This window comes from Lathamus discolor, unplaced genomic scaffold, assembly GCF_037157495.1.
Source record: "Lathamus discolor isolate bLatDis1 unplaced genomic scaffold, bLatDis1.hap1 Scaffold_83, whole genome shotgun sequence".
NCBI classification, from domain to species: Eukaryota; Metazoa; Chordata; class Aves; order Psittaciformes; family Psittacidae; genus Lathamus; species Lathamus discolor.
This window is the reverse complement of record NW_027069393.1, coordinates 388,570-400,962: the sequence shown is the minus strand read 5'-3', so window position 1 is coordinate 400,962 and position 12,393 is coordinate 388,570. Positions and strand designations below refer to the sequence as shown.

The 12,393-nt window shown below is 50.4% G+C and overlaps 2 long non-coding RNA genes across 2 annotated transcripts; both read right to left on the bottom strand.

Moving 5' to 3' along the window:
* Positions 1-5,032: 5,032 nt before the first annotated feature.
* On the bottom strand, positions 5,033-6,425 carry LOC136007020 (uncharacterized). The gene is made up of 3 exons (XR_010609432.1): positions 6,254-6,425; positions 6,037-6,153; positions 5,033-5,960 (listed from the first exon to the last, which is right to left on the bottom strand). It is a non-coding gene; the product is annotated as an uncharacterized LOC136007020 (long non-coding RNA).
* A 29-nt stretch (positions 6,426-6,454) lies between these two features.
* On the bottom strand, positions 6,455-10,283 carry LOC136007019 (uncharacterized). The gene is made up of 5 exons (XR_010609431.1): positions 10,128-10,283; positions 9,643-9,855; positions 8,430-8,541; positions 6,666-6,805; positions 6,455-6,587 (listed from the first exon to the last, which is right to left on the bottom strand). It is a non-coding gene; the product is annotated as an uncharacterized LOC136007019 (long non-coding RNA).
* Between the last annotated feature and the right edge of the window lie 2,110 nt (positions 10,284-12,393).

Here is a 12,393-nt window from a genome sequence, read left to right as displayed (position 1 = left end):
AACCAACTGTGCATTCAGCACACCAGTAGCTTTTACCAAAACCTGACCTCCCTGTAACACTTCGGTTGTAGAGGCACTAAATATTTATGTACAGGGGAGGAAGGGACATTAAAGCTCATCCAGCTCTAACTCCTGCCACAGACAGGGACACCTTCCACTGGAGCAGCTTGCTCCAAGCCCCTGTGTCCGACCTGGCCTTGAGCACTGCCAGGGATGGGGCAGCCACAGCTTCTCTGGGCACCCTGTGCCAGCACCTCAGCACCCTTACAGAGAAGGGCTTCCTCCTGAGATCTCATCTCAGTCTCCCATCTGGCAGGTTAAAGCCATCCCCCTTGTCCTGTCTCTACAGGCTCTTGTAAAAAACCCATCTCTAGATTTCTTGTACGCCCTGTTTAGGTATCGGCATAGTAAGGCCTCCCTGGAGCCTCCTCTTCTCCAGGCTGAACACCCCCAGCTCAAATACAGTGACAGAACCCCACTGACACTAAATCTGTGTGTCAGACAAGGTGGGCAGATACTGGAGGAGCAGGGGATGAAAACTGACATGCCTTTGAAGACAGCAACATCACAAGTGGAAAAAAAACAGACATCATCTCAAATTGAAACAAGAAAACAAATGTAAAGCAGCGAAGACAGACGTGGCCTGTCATGACCTACACTGGGAGCCCTTTGCAGAGGAAAGCAGGCAGTGTATAACTGCTGAAACACAGCCAGTCACCAACTTCCTCAGAGCATCCTTGGGCTCATTGGGGCTCCAGGGGAACCCCATGGGAAACAGCCTGAAGCAAGCACTGATGTTCCCTCCCTCGATTGGCAGACACACTGCCTTCCTGCAGTGTCATTTTTCTGATGAGACAGAGTTTGGTCTGAACAACAAGATTTTGTAGAATCATGGCATCGTTTAGGTTGGAAAAGACCCTTAAGAACATTGAGTCCACCATTAACGGAATACTGGCACGTCAACAATTTAACCATGTCCCTTAGAACTTGTCTTTTATATAACTCCAGTGACAGTGACACAACCCCTTCTTCGGGCAGCGTGTTTCTTGTCCCATCATCAGACAGGTCAGCCAGGGAAGGACAAGATGGGATCTCCTTTACCCCTGCTGAAGGACAGGACTCAGCCTGGTCAGTTGATACATCTCCTCCTGGGATTGCAGCCCTGGGGCTGGAGGGGACTCTGCTCCCTTCCATGAATACCACAAACCCACACGAGGTCTCACTTCCTCCAAAGGTGAAAATGTACCATTATAAAGACGATGTCTCAGTCAGAGGAGATTCCCCTGACAGAGGTAGCGGAAGCAGCACCAGCAGCGTGGGAAGCACTACATGATGTCAAAGTTCCACATGAGCAATGTCAGAAACCAAGTAGAAACCAACAGAACAGGGCAGCCACGGGAGATGCAGCCTCCCGAGGGAGGGGTCTCCCCTGCACTGGTTACTGCAGGGCTCTCGCTCCTTAAACAGCCCACGCTCACCGTGGGGGCCCGGTCACAATGGGCAAATCCACAGAGACCGCCACGGCTTTGTCAGGGCAGCAGCACCGTGCCCATGGCCACTGGGCACCCAGGGGTACTGCAGGAGTCGCCGCGTGGGGAACCAGCCTCTGACCCTGCTGCTAGAGCCCCAGGCAGTCTCAGTGGGAGACGAACCTCCACGACCAGCAGCAGCCGCGCTGTGCTCCCCTCCACCTCACACTCTCGCAGCATCCTTCATCCCGCAACCCCGCAATAAATGTATGGCTCCATTCCATCAAGTGCTTCCTTCTATTTCAGTCCTCATGGAAAACAAAACAGATTCCTGCGCTCCCTACACTGTGCACTATTAACTGTGAGCACAAATCCCACCAACTCATCATGCTGTCCAACGACCAGACCCGACAGCGCAGACCGCCGGGGCCAGCTTCCCCCCCCCGCCCCAGCCCCAGACAAGATAGCCGTGAGGAAAAGAAACCCTCAGCTGTAGACTGAGAATCTGCCCGTGGCAGGGAAACGGCAGCGACCACAACTACGGCAACAGGGAACTGGGGAGCATCAGACGCTCCGCACCCCAGCCAGGCTGCTGACGGGAACGCGACGGACCCGGGGCGTGCACGGGACACACACGGAGAGAAGGACCCACATGGAAAACCTGGCAATCAATACCTGAAGGAGCAAGGCGCGCGTCGGAAACACACAGCAATTATAAAGAGAGAAATCACTCACCCACCAGCCAGAGCTCTTCAAAAAAGCAAGAACTAAGTCATGAAAAGAAGTGAAAAACCAAACCTGGAGCAACAACAGAAAAGGTAATATCTTCTATCACGAAAATCACTCTTAAGAGCTGCACAGCAAACTTTTCTCCTGTAGAACTGTTGTGGTTTAAAAGGGACAGAGTATAGAACTAGACAGGGGAAAGGAAACTGCTAACCAGCAGTGATGACCAATGCGCAGTACCCACAGAGCCATACCGTGCCTGACCCAATGATATCCCTTGAGAGTGACTCCCTGTAGTTTCTGTACTGGACATGATATGCTGTGGGATGGAATACCCCTTTGGCTAGTTTGGGTCAGGTGTCCTGTCTGCTTCCTCCCGGCTTCTTGTGCCCCTCCTCAAATGCAGAGCACTGGAACGGGGACTCCCAGGCAGAGGTTGGAAGCTCCCCACGAACCCTTGGACCATCGTGCTGGATTGATGCACCTGGGTGAAGCTGGCGCTGCAAATGCTGAAGTTCCCTCCTCTTGGGTGCTGCCCCATGATGCTGCAGGTGCTGCCCTGGGAAGTTCTCTGTCATCTCCCCAGAGTGACTGCCGTGGGCACTTGCTGCATGCAATATAAGCGGTGGGAGCACTGATGTCATAGTCCATGGTAGGTGATGTCACTCCCAGTGTGTCACAGCAGCCCCGCTGCCTGGCCAGGCACCCAGATACCGAGACGGGAACCACCAGAGGATCTGCTCTTCCCTCCTCCACCGGTAGCTTGCTTTCCGTGGGGCAGCTGTTGTCTCCCAGTGCCTCCGCTGAAGGGTTCCATGGGATTCCATGGCCTTACACAGCTGAACATGGGGTGTTCCACAATCAGCCACCCCTGTGGTCCCCGGGTCCCCATGGTCATTGTGATATCTGTGTCCCCATGTTTCCCATATGACCCACCATGTCATTATGTTCACCACGTCCCCGTGTCCCCAGCGCGTCCCTGTGGTCACTGTGGTGGAACCTTAAACTAGCAGCAGTGGACCGAGACTGGAGCAGAGCAGAAGCAAGGAAATACCAACTGCTCCACGCTGGGCGCCACTCTGCTGTCTTGAAGGCTGGCATCCTTGCTCTTATTTACTGTCTCCTTAGCTCTTATCAGTCCCATGATGTTCCTTCCCCCATCAGCCAAACGTTCCTTTCTCTCTACACGTTAGTCAGTTAGAACAGTAGCATAACTTTAGCATAGTAGAATAGGCAGGCAGTTCTGGGTCTGGGATTAACTTGGGCTTCGCTTGGGGTTCACTTAGGGGACAGTTGTGGTGTGGGGCTTCAATTGGGCGTCACTTGGGGGGCAGTTCTGGGTCCGGAGAGTCACTTGCGGGTCAGTTGGGGGGCATTTGTGGGTCTGGAGCTTCACTTGTGGGGCAGTTTTTTGTCTAGGAAGTTACTTGGGGGTCACTTGGGAGGCAGTTCTGGGTTTGGGGGTCAGTTGGGGACCACCTGACACTCAGTTGTGGGTCTCGGGTGTCAGTGTGGGTTCACTTGTGGGGCAGTTGTGGGACTGAAGAGTCATTTGGTGGTCACTTGGGGAGCAGTTCTGCATCTGGGGATCACTTGAGGGTCACTTGGAGGGCGATTGTGGGCCTTGGGTCATTTGTGGGGCATCTGTGATTGTGGAGTAACTGGAGAGTAACTTGGGGGGCAGTTTTCGCTCTGTGGAGAACACATTGGCAAGTGTGGGTCTGGGTGGTCACATGAAGGTCACCTGGGGGGGCAGATGTGGGGCTGGGGGTCACTTGGGTGTCACTTGGGGGGTCAGTAATGGGTGTGGGGGTTTCACTTGTGGGCATTTGGGGGCAGTTCTGCTTCCGTTCAGGTCACTTTGGAGGCAGTTCTGGGACTGGGGGTGACTGGGGGGCAGTTGTAGGTGTCCGGTGTCATTTGGGCGGCAGTTCTGTCTCTATGGGTGTCACTTGGGGTGTAGATTTGGGTCACTTTGGGGGCACTTGTGGGTCTGTGGAGTCACTCGGGGGTCATTTGAGGGGGCAGTTGTTGGTCTGGGGTGTCACATGGGGTCACTGTGGGGCAGTTGTGGATTTGCGGAGTCATTGGGGTTGATTCGGAGAAAATTCCAGGAACAAACTCGCCAACAAAGTTGGAATTGGCAAGCAGCTATTCTTTATTGCCGTGCTGGGAGACAGTGCTGCCTGTGGGCATGGAGCCTGTTCAAAGAAGGAAAGGGCAGGGAAAAATTATGACAGGCTCCTCCGAGGATATCCACTGCATTTCTCATAGAAATCCCCCCAGCTGAAATGCATTTCCTTTCTCTGGTTTGTGCTGGCTGAGTGTGCTGTGAAGAGCAGGACCTCTGTCCATGTGCTGCCCTGGCGTCAGCTTTGCTCTGAAGCAGTGCTTTGCCCAGCTCTGATGGTCAGAAGGGACGTCAGATGAAATCCCACTTGATCGTAAAGTTCAGTACTGGCGCTCATGACTCGGATGAGTCTGGGCGGCACAAGACATGCTCAGTATGGCCTCAGAATCATTTTGACTGTGTTATTTATTTACCGGCATAACACTGCTGAGGGTTTTTATTTGGGGTGTAAACAATTCTTTGTATGACCGAAAACCTGAAGAGTATAGAGGCAGGGAGAAGTTCTCAGCTCTTTGTAGCTCAGGGCAGAGCCAGGAGAGCTGCAGCGTCCATCGGTCCTTCCCCATGTGCCCTGTGCTTACCCTTGCGCTTGATATGAACGACCCCCTTTGAAGATTGAGGAATGTGGCATGAGCATGTATAAAGCCTCTCAGACTTTGAGGAGTGTGACCTTTTGTCTTTTGTACATGATCTTCTGGTTGGCTATTTATATGTTTTGCTATTCGGGGATGATGACTTTAGATACATTTGATTAAAGAAAGAAATTAAAATTTAGTAACCTCCTCAGTGTCAGTGCACCTCTGCTGAAGACTCTCTTACATTGCTAGAATTACTGTAAGGCTAAGCTGGCAGTTTTGTTTTACTGTGTTTTGGCTGTGGTTCCTAGCTCTGGAACTGGGCCAAACTACGCTGATTACTGCCTTTTTCTTATCTGTCTAGGTTTCACCCTTCACAGCAGGGAGTATAGATGCTCATTCAGAAAAGCTTATCCAATAGGTGCCAGCATAATTAATAAATCTTTTCTGCTTTTCACTAAGAACTGTAATCATGCTTTCATGCCTTAAAAAGCACCGATGTTCCATCCTTCAGCTAGGAGACACACTGCCTTCCTGCAGCGTCATTTCTCAGCTGAGAGACAGAGTTTGATCTAAAAATCGAGATTTTGTAGAATCATGATGACCTCGAAAGGAGGATTGAAAGGGGACTCTCAGGCTTTCCCAGAGCACACAGAGCATTTCCCAGTCTGGAATATAGGAAACGCTGGACTGAGTCCCTGCAGCAAAAGAGAAGGCAGAGCAGCACTGCTGGGCTGCAGCTAAGGCCTGTCCTAGGCAGAAGTTGGAAAGGAGCAGAGAACAACACAACCTCCTTGGACAGGGGATGCCCTGCTTTGCAAGGACAGCAGTGGCAAAGCCCCAGTCCATGCCCACAGGGTTCCCGGGGGGGAAACCCAAGTCCCAGCGTGACCATGTCACCTCAGTCAGCACAGAGCCTCTTCCCACATCCCTCCTCGCATTCAGCACTCACTGCAGTGACCAAAAAGCCAGGGCAAGAGCCAGGCCAAACACTCACCTGCCAGAGAGCCCACGGCAATGCTTGTCAGCATCATGTGCAGCACCACATTTGCTGCATCTCTGCAGAAAAGAATCCACAGTGTCTGCACCCAGACTGAATTTAACTCCCCCAAACACCCTCCAAGCAAAAAGCTACCTTCACGGAGGAGTTGCACTCAGTTTTTTGGCTTGGAAAGTGGTTCTGGGAGACATGGAGTTCAAAGCGTTCAAAGCTCCCCAGGTGTCAGACCAAGAGCACCTTCAAGCTCTCTGGCTGTGGAGGAGGAAGGTTTCTATCTCATCACTCACCCACAACGTGCATCTTGGTGGCTCCAAGACACCAAGATGGGAACCACCAGAGGATCTGCTCTTGCCTCTTCCACCGGTAGCTTGTGCTCCATGGGACAGCTATCTTCTCCCAGTGCCTCTGCTAAAGGGTTCCATGGGGTTCTGTGGCCATGCACGCCTGAACACGGAGCGTTCCAGAATCAGCCACCCCTGTGGTCCCATGTCTCCAAGGTCATTGTGATGCATGAGCTCTGACTGGGTCCGTCGGGTGCTCTGGAGATGCTGCAGGCTTTTTCTGGGATTCTCTAGGGGTATCCCCAGGATGCTCCGGGGCTCCTAAGGATGTTCTGGGGGTGCTTTAGGGGTCATAGCAGCCAAACTGGGGTTATGCCCCAACAGAAAGCAGGGAGGGTGGTAGAACTGAAAGGAAAAACAGATGGAAAACAGAAAGGCTGGTAGTTGCAAAGCAGAGGAGGATAGGTGGGCAGGCTGACTTACCTTTCCTGGGCGCTAGTCTGCTGGCCCTGGCTTCCCTGTTTTGTCTACTCCAAGGCTGCTTTTGGTTCCACCCTGTACATGGGAGCTCCTTTATTGCATACGTCCAGTTCCACCTTGGGGAATGCAGCAGGACCTGTTGTCTGTAAGAGTCCCAGGGAACTTGCTGGGTACACAAGAGTTCAGCTGACAGGCAGGCTACTCCACAAAATGATCACACATGTGGTTTAAACAAAGTCACCCATAAATCATACAGTCGCTCTCTCACTCCCCCCTCTTCTTGCCCTCCCCCTGCTCCCAGAGGGACAGAGAGGAGAATAGAAAAGAATGCAGCTCCCACGGGTTGAGATAAGAACAGTTTAGTAACTAAGTTATAACACAAATCACTACTGCTACCACCAATAATAATAATGATAAAGGAAATAACAAGAAGAAAGAATACAACACCTCAACAGCAGCCAACCAATAACTCACCCCACTCCCCCCAGCCAAGCACCCACCGATAACTCCTCCAACCCTGCAGTCCAAGCCCTTCCAGGTAACTCCCCGTTACATCCTGGGCATGCCGTGCTGTGGTATGGAATACCTCTTTGGCTAGTTTGGGTAAGGTGTCCTGTCTCTGCTTCCTCCCAGCCTCCCCTCCTCCCTGGCAGAGCATGAGGCTCAGAAAGTCCTTGGCCAGACCAAACATTTGAGCAGCAACTAAAAACATGGGCGTTATCAACAACGTTCCCAGTCCAAAACATCAAAACACAGTGCTTCACTAGCTACTAAGAAGGAGAAAAATGACTGCTACAGCTGAACTCAGGACATTAGGCCATAGTGCTTGCCCATCACAAATCCATGGATATTGGTGCCAATTAATTTTCAACTATGGTACACCTCCCTCAGCAGATCCAGCATCAATACCTGCAGATGCTTCTATAGACTAGCGTCAGTTTGCTTACTCACTGCACTCACACAAAAATGCAAGTCAGGTATCAGCAAGGAAAATGGTTCTCATTGCCCTGAATGTGCCCGAGCACAGTCACTGTAACTCACAAGCGAGATCCCACCACAGCTGAGAATCACGAGTCTGCTCTTTTGATGTTTGCCACCAAATAATTCAGGGCTGCCTTTGCACCAGCTTCAGGAATGCCAGGAAACACCCAGTTCGGGGCAGTGTCTGTAATCTTCCAACTGTGGACATGCAGTGTCAGTTCGCACCTTCTCACACCTCTTCCCCTGATTGGAAGGGTGGAGGACAGCCCCTATGTGATTCCCCATGCCCTTAAGTAGGGAGTATTCTGGAGGGTAGATTTTGGCTACTTAAGCCCACCAGCTCTTTTGGATCGCTGACTAATGCTGTGTTTGAGCATTCTGTGCATCTCCCCACTGCCCCAGTCTTGCCAGCCCATCTATGCGAAGCACGCACAATCAACGGAGGGAAGCAGAGTAATGAGGACCTATTTAATAAACCTATAATGCTCAATAATTGTAAGACCATAATGATAAAATCACAGAATACCTGCATACTGAATACAAGTGCATGTCCTGCCTTTCAGACTGCTACCTCCTGTGATTTTCAAGATGCCTTCCTGAGCTTATGTGGTTTACCTTTAATGCTTATTTCTAGTCAACGTGGTTTGAATTCTACTAACCCTTAAAGCTCTCACAATGTAATCAGAGAAACACAAGCTGGATCAAACTAGTTTTAACGAAGTCACTTTTTAGAAACATGCATGCCAGGAGGTAAACTGCTCTTTTGTTAGATTTATTCTCAATTACCTTTAAGCAGATGTTGGTTTGGGGATGCATCTGTGCAGCTGTTGGTGACTGCATCCACTGCAATGGGTGTATTTACTGGTAGCAGATGTCTGCATTCAAGACATGGTGCCATCTGAAGAAAAAGCCACATCACACCATGTCATTAAGGCTAACAAGAGGTTTTCAGTATTTTCCTGGTTAGAGTCTGCAGCAGCAAAGTCACAAAACTGAGACACAGCAGCTGATAGTTGTAGCTGCTGGTACTGATCCTTACAGCTCAAAGGTCATTGAGAAAATAGGAAAACAACTGGGAAGAGTGACTTTACTGACAACTAAACTAGGCCAGAAAGGTACTAAATTAGTTTTCAGGAAAATGAAAAAGCCAGAGAGAAGACAGTTACAGGCATCACTGGAAAAACTTGGAGCTCTTACATATATGCCCACACCTGTCACCGTGCAAGGTTTGAGGCATGATGGACCTTCTACACCTATGACACAAGCAGTAGCTCCTAACTGCACTAATTAGCACTGGAACAAGATGCGTGCGCAGATCCTAAACATGCAGTGGTTGTTTTTGCAGGTCAAAGAGGGACCTGAATTTGGTCATGTTTCCTGACACTGGAGAAGAAAACACAACTCAGTTTTCCAGTCTTACCCTTACTAACATATATGGCAGCTGAAGGGTTCTTTGGTTCATTTTGCCCATCATTTAAGAATTACATTCAGTGCTAAAGGTATTGAAAAAAATCACAGAATCCCAGACTAGTTTGTGTTGGAAAGGACCTTAAAGCTTATCCAGTTCCAACCCTTGCCACGGGCAGGGACACCTTCCACTAGAGCAGCTTGCTCCAAGCCCCTGTGTCCAAACTGGCTTTCAACACTGCTAGGGATGGGGCAGCCACAGCTTCTCTGGGTTCCCTGTGCCAGCGCCTCAGCATCCTCAAATGGAAGAACTTCTGCCTAAGAGCTCATCTCAATCTCCCCTCTCATAGATTAAAGACATTCCCTTTGTCCTGTCCCTACAGGCCCTTGTCCAAAGACCCTCTCCAGGTTTCTCATCGCATCTCTAGGCCCTGGGAGCTGCTCTAAGCTCTCCCCTTAAGAAGCCTTCTCTTCTCCAGCCTGAACAAGCTCAGCTCGCTCAGCCTCAGATGTTTATCTCCTGGACTGGGGGTGAAGGTCAATGATCCACAGAGGATGTGAATGAGAAATTAATAAAATATACTACACTTACACTGCTTTTTGCAGTCTCGAGGCTTAATATTCCACATGAACACATAAGTGAAGTTTTCACCTGGATTCAATGCTCTTACTCAGACCTGCGTTCATTTCTATAAGAGTATTTGTGGCTGCTTCATGCTTATCCTTGCCTGGAAGAGGGATTCCAAAGGGGATCGATCACCTGAGCAACTGGGACAGAGCCAGCCAACACTTTCTCCACTGTGCTCTGGAAAGAAGAAAAGCAAAAATGTTTCTGAACAGAAGAATGCATTGAGACGTAAGGTCTTTGAATGGTATTCCTGTCTTCATTTGTTTCTCTTACAAGAGAGAACACCAGATTCTTTAAAGTGTTATTCGTCATGGCATGGTTTTCACATTGGAAATGATCAAGATCCTAACAACCATCCCAATTCCAACTTATGCTCCTGTTGCACAACTGTGAACAAAGCTTGAGATGAGCACTGCTGCTTTCATAACACTTTGACCTTCCTCACTTACCTCTGGCTCCCATGTTCTCCACGGAAACAGCTTTAGCATCACACATCAATGCTTCGTGGTACGAGGCAGTCGCAGGAAAGCCTCTCCACCCGAATGGCACATTGGAGCCAGCCTCTTGTTTCATTGCAGCCATCGGAATAGATGCAAGATGTCCTGCAAAGGCCTAAAGCAAGACAGCCATCGCTTAAACTTGACTTTCCATCATTTCCATAGTCATTTTCGTGTCACACAATTCAAGAATGACGACTTGCATTTGGATACAACATTTTACAACGCACAAAGATGTACTCCACAACTCGGGAACGGAACCTCTGGGCCAGGAAACTAGTCTGCACCGCAACTGTTTCCTTCTGTCACCAACCCTTTAATCCTCCACGCACATCTTTTACACTGCTCACCTCCGCAGACAGCCCTGCTCCAGGACGACGGGGGCTCCTTAGCCCAGCCTTGCTGGGACACAATGGGCCCGCCGCCATCCCCAGCATGCGCAGCGTGGGCTCTAGCCCTTCCTGCACTTCCCCTGCTGGGTCAGGCCCCGCTTCCCGTGCGCCCTTGGCACAACCCAGCCCACCTCACCCCACTGCACCCCTGCTGTGCCCCCTGCCCACCCCGCTCCACGCCGCCCCACTGCCCTGACCCCCCCACTGCATTCCTGCTCCCCACCCCCTGCCCCCCGGCTGCAGCCCAGCCCAACCCCTGCCTTTCCCACTCAATCCCTGCCACAGCCCTGCTCGTCCCGCTCACCCCGCTCCATCCCGGCTCCATCCCGGCTCCACCCCGCCCTTTCCTTTTCTCGAAGGCGAAGGTTCCCGCCCCGAAACCCCAAGCGCTGGAGCTCACCCACGTCTACCCCGGGAGCAGGGTCAGGCCCCACAGCTCTGCCCCTGCCAGCGCTGCCGAGCCCTGCACTCACTTGATGGTGCCATCAGAGCGCCCCACAAGCCGCAGCACGGGCTGGGCCATTGCTCTGGCACAAGTGCCTTTGGAAGCTGCCAGCGAAAAACAGGAGCTGAGAAGCGGCTGCAGAAGGGCTCTGCTGTGGGGCTGAAAGCCAAGGGTGGTGCAGGGGAAAGGAGAGACTGCAGAGCCTCAGCCCTTGAAAGATCTCTCTCACCATCTTCAGTAATCTTTGCAAGGGTGACACACACTGCTGTCTCTCCTCACTTTCCTACATCAAAGTGCATTTGAATCCAACATCTCAGGTGCCTGGTCTCGGCTGAGCGCAGCAGAGTAAAGAACGAATGTTTGAACTCTGCTCCCACAGGGAAAGAGCAAGGTTTGAAAGTTGTTGGTGTGTATCTTCAGCACACAGTGAGCTTTGCAAGGGTGACACACACATTGCTGTCTCTCCTCACTTTCCTACCTCAAAGTGCATTTGAATCCAAATATTCCTGTGCCTGCTCTCGGCTGAGCAGAGCAGAGTAAAACACGAACATTTGAATTCTGCTCCTACAGGAAAAGAGCCAGGAGTGAAAGATCTCTCTCGCCATCTTCAGCACAAAGTAATCTTTGCAAAGGTGACAGACACTGCTGTCTCTCCTCACTTTCCTACCTCAAGGTGCATTTCAATCCAACATCTCCGGTGCATCGTGCCGGCTGAGCACAGCAGAGTAAACCACGAGCGTTTGAACTCCGCTCCCAGAGCCAAAGAGACAGGAGTGTGTTGCAGCAGGGAGGAATCAACACGACCATTCTGATCGATAACCACGATTCGTTTATTGGGCTTCTACCTTCGGTTAATATAACACTGAATATGAAAATATTAGGCACTTCATTGGTTCTGGCACAAGTAAGGTATTGCGTATGCTTATTATTTTTACAGTTAAACTGTGTACTCTTATCGTCTGTATTTTTACATGCTTATCTTGTTTAGTATTTAGTGTCCTTGTCTATAATTGGCGCTTCCCTCCAGATGTCCCTCAGTTCTTCATTAATTGGTGCTAGTAAGTCTGCATCATCCTCTAAACAAATGTTCTATTTCAGCTCGTTGATGGGAACGTGACCTTTCTGTGTTAGCCACTTCTCCACAATTCCCCCTTTTTCTTTATGAAGGAATAAGGACTGAGTCAGTAGTCATTGTAAACAAGCAGAACATCATTGCAAAGCACAACAAAGCTACAAGCTCCCTATAATTATGAGCCCTCTAATGGCGAAGAATCTTGTAAAGCAAACGTATATGCAACTCTATGAAGTGAACCTCGATTTTCAAATAACTCGAGTAATTCAAAATCTGTACTTCTAAAATTAGCTAAATATTTCAGAAGCG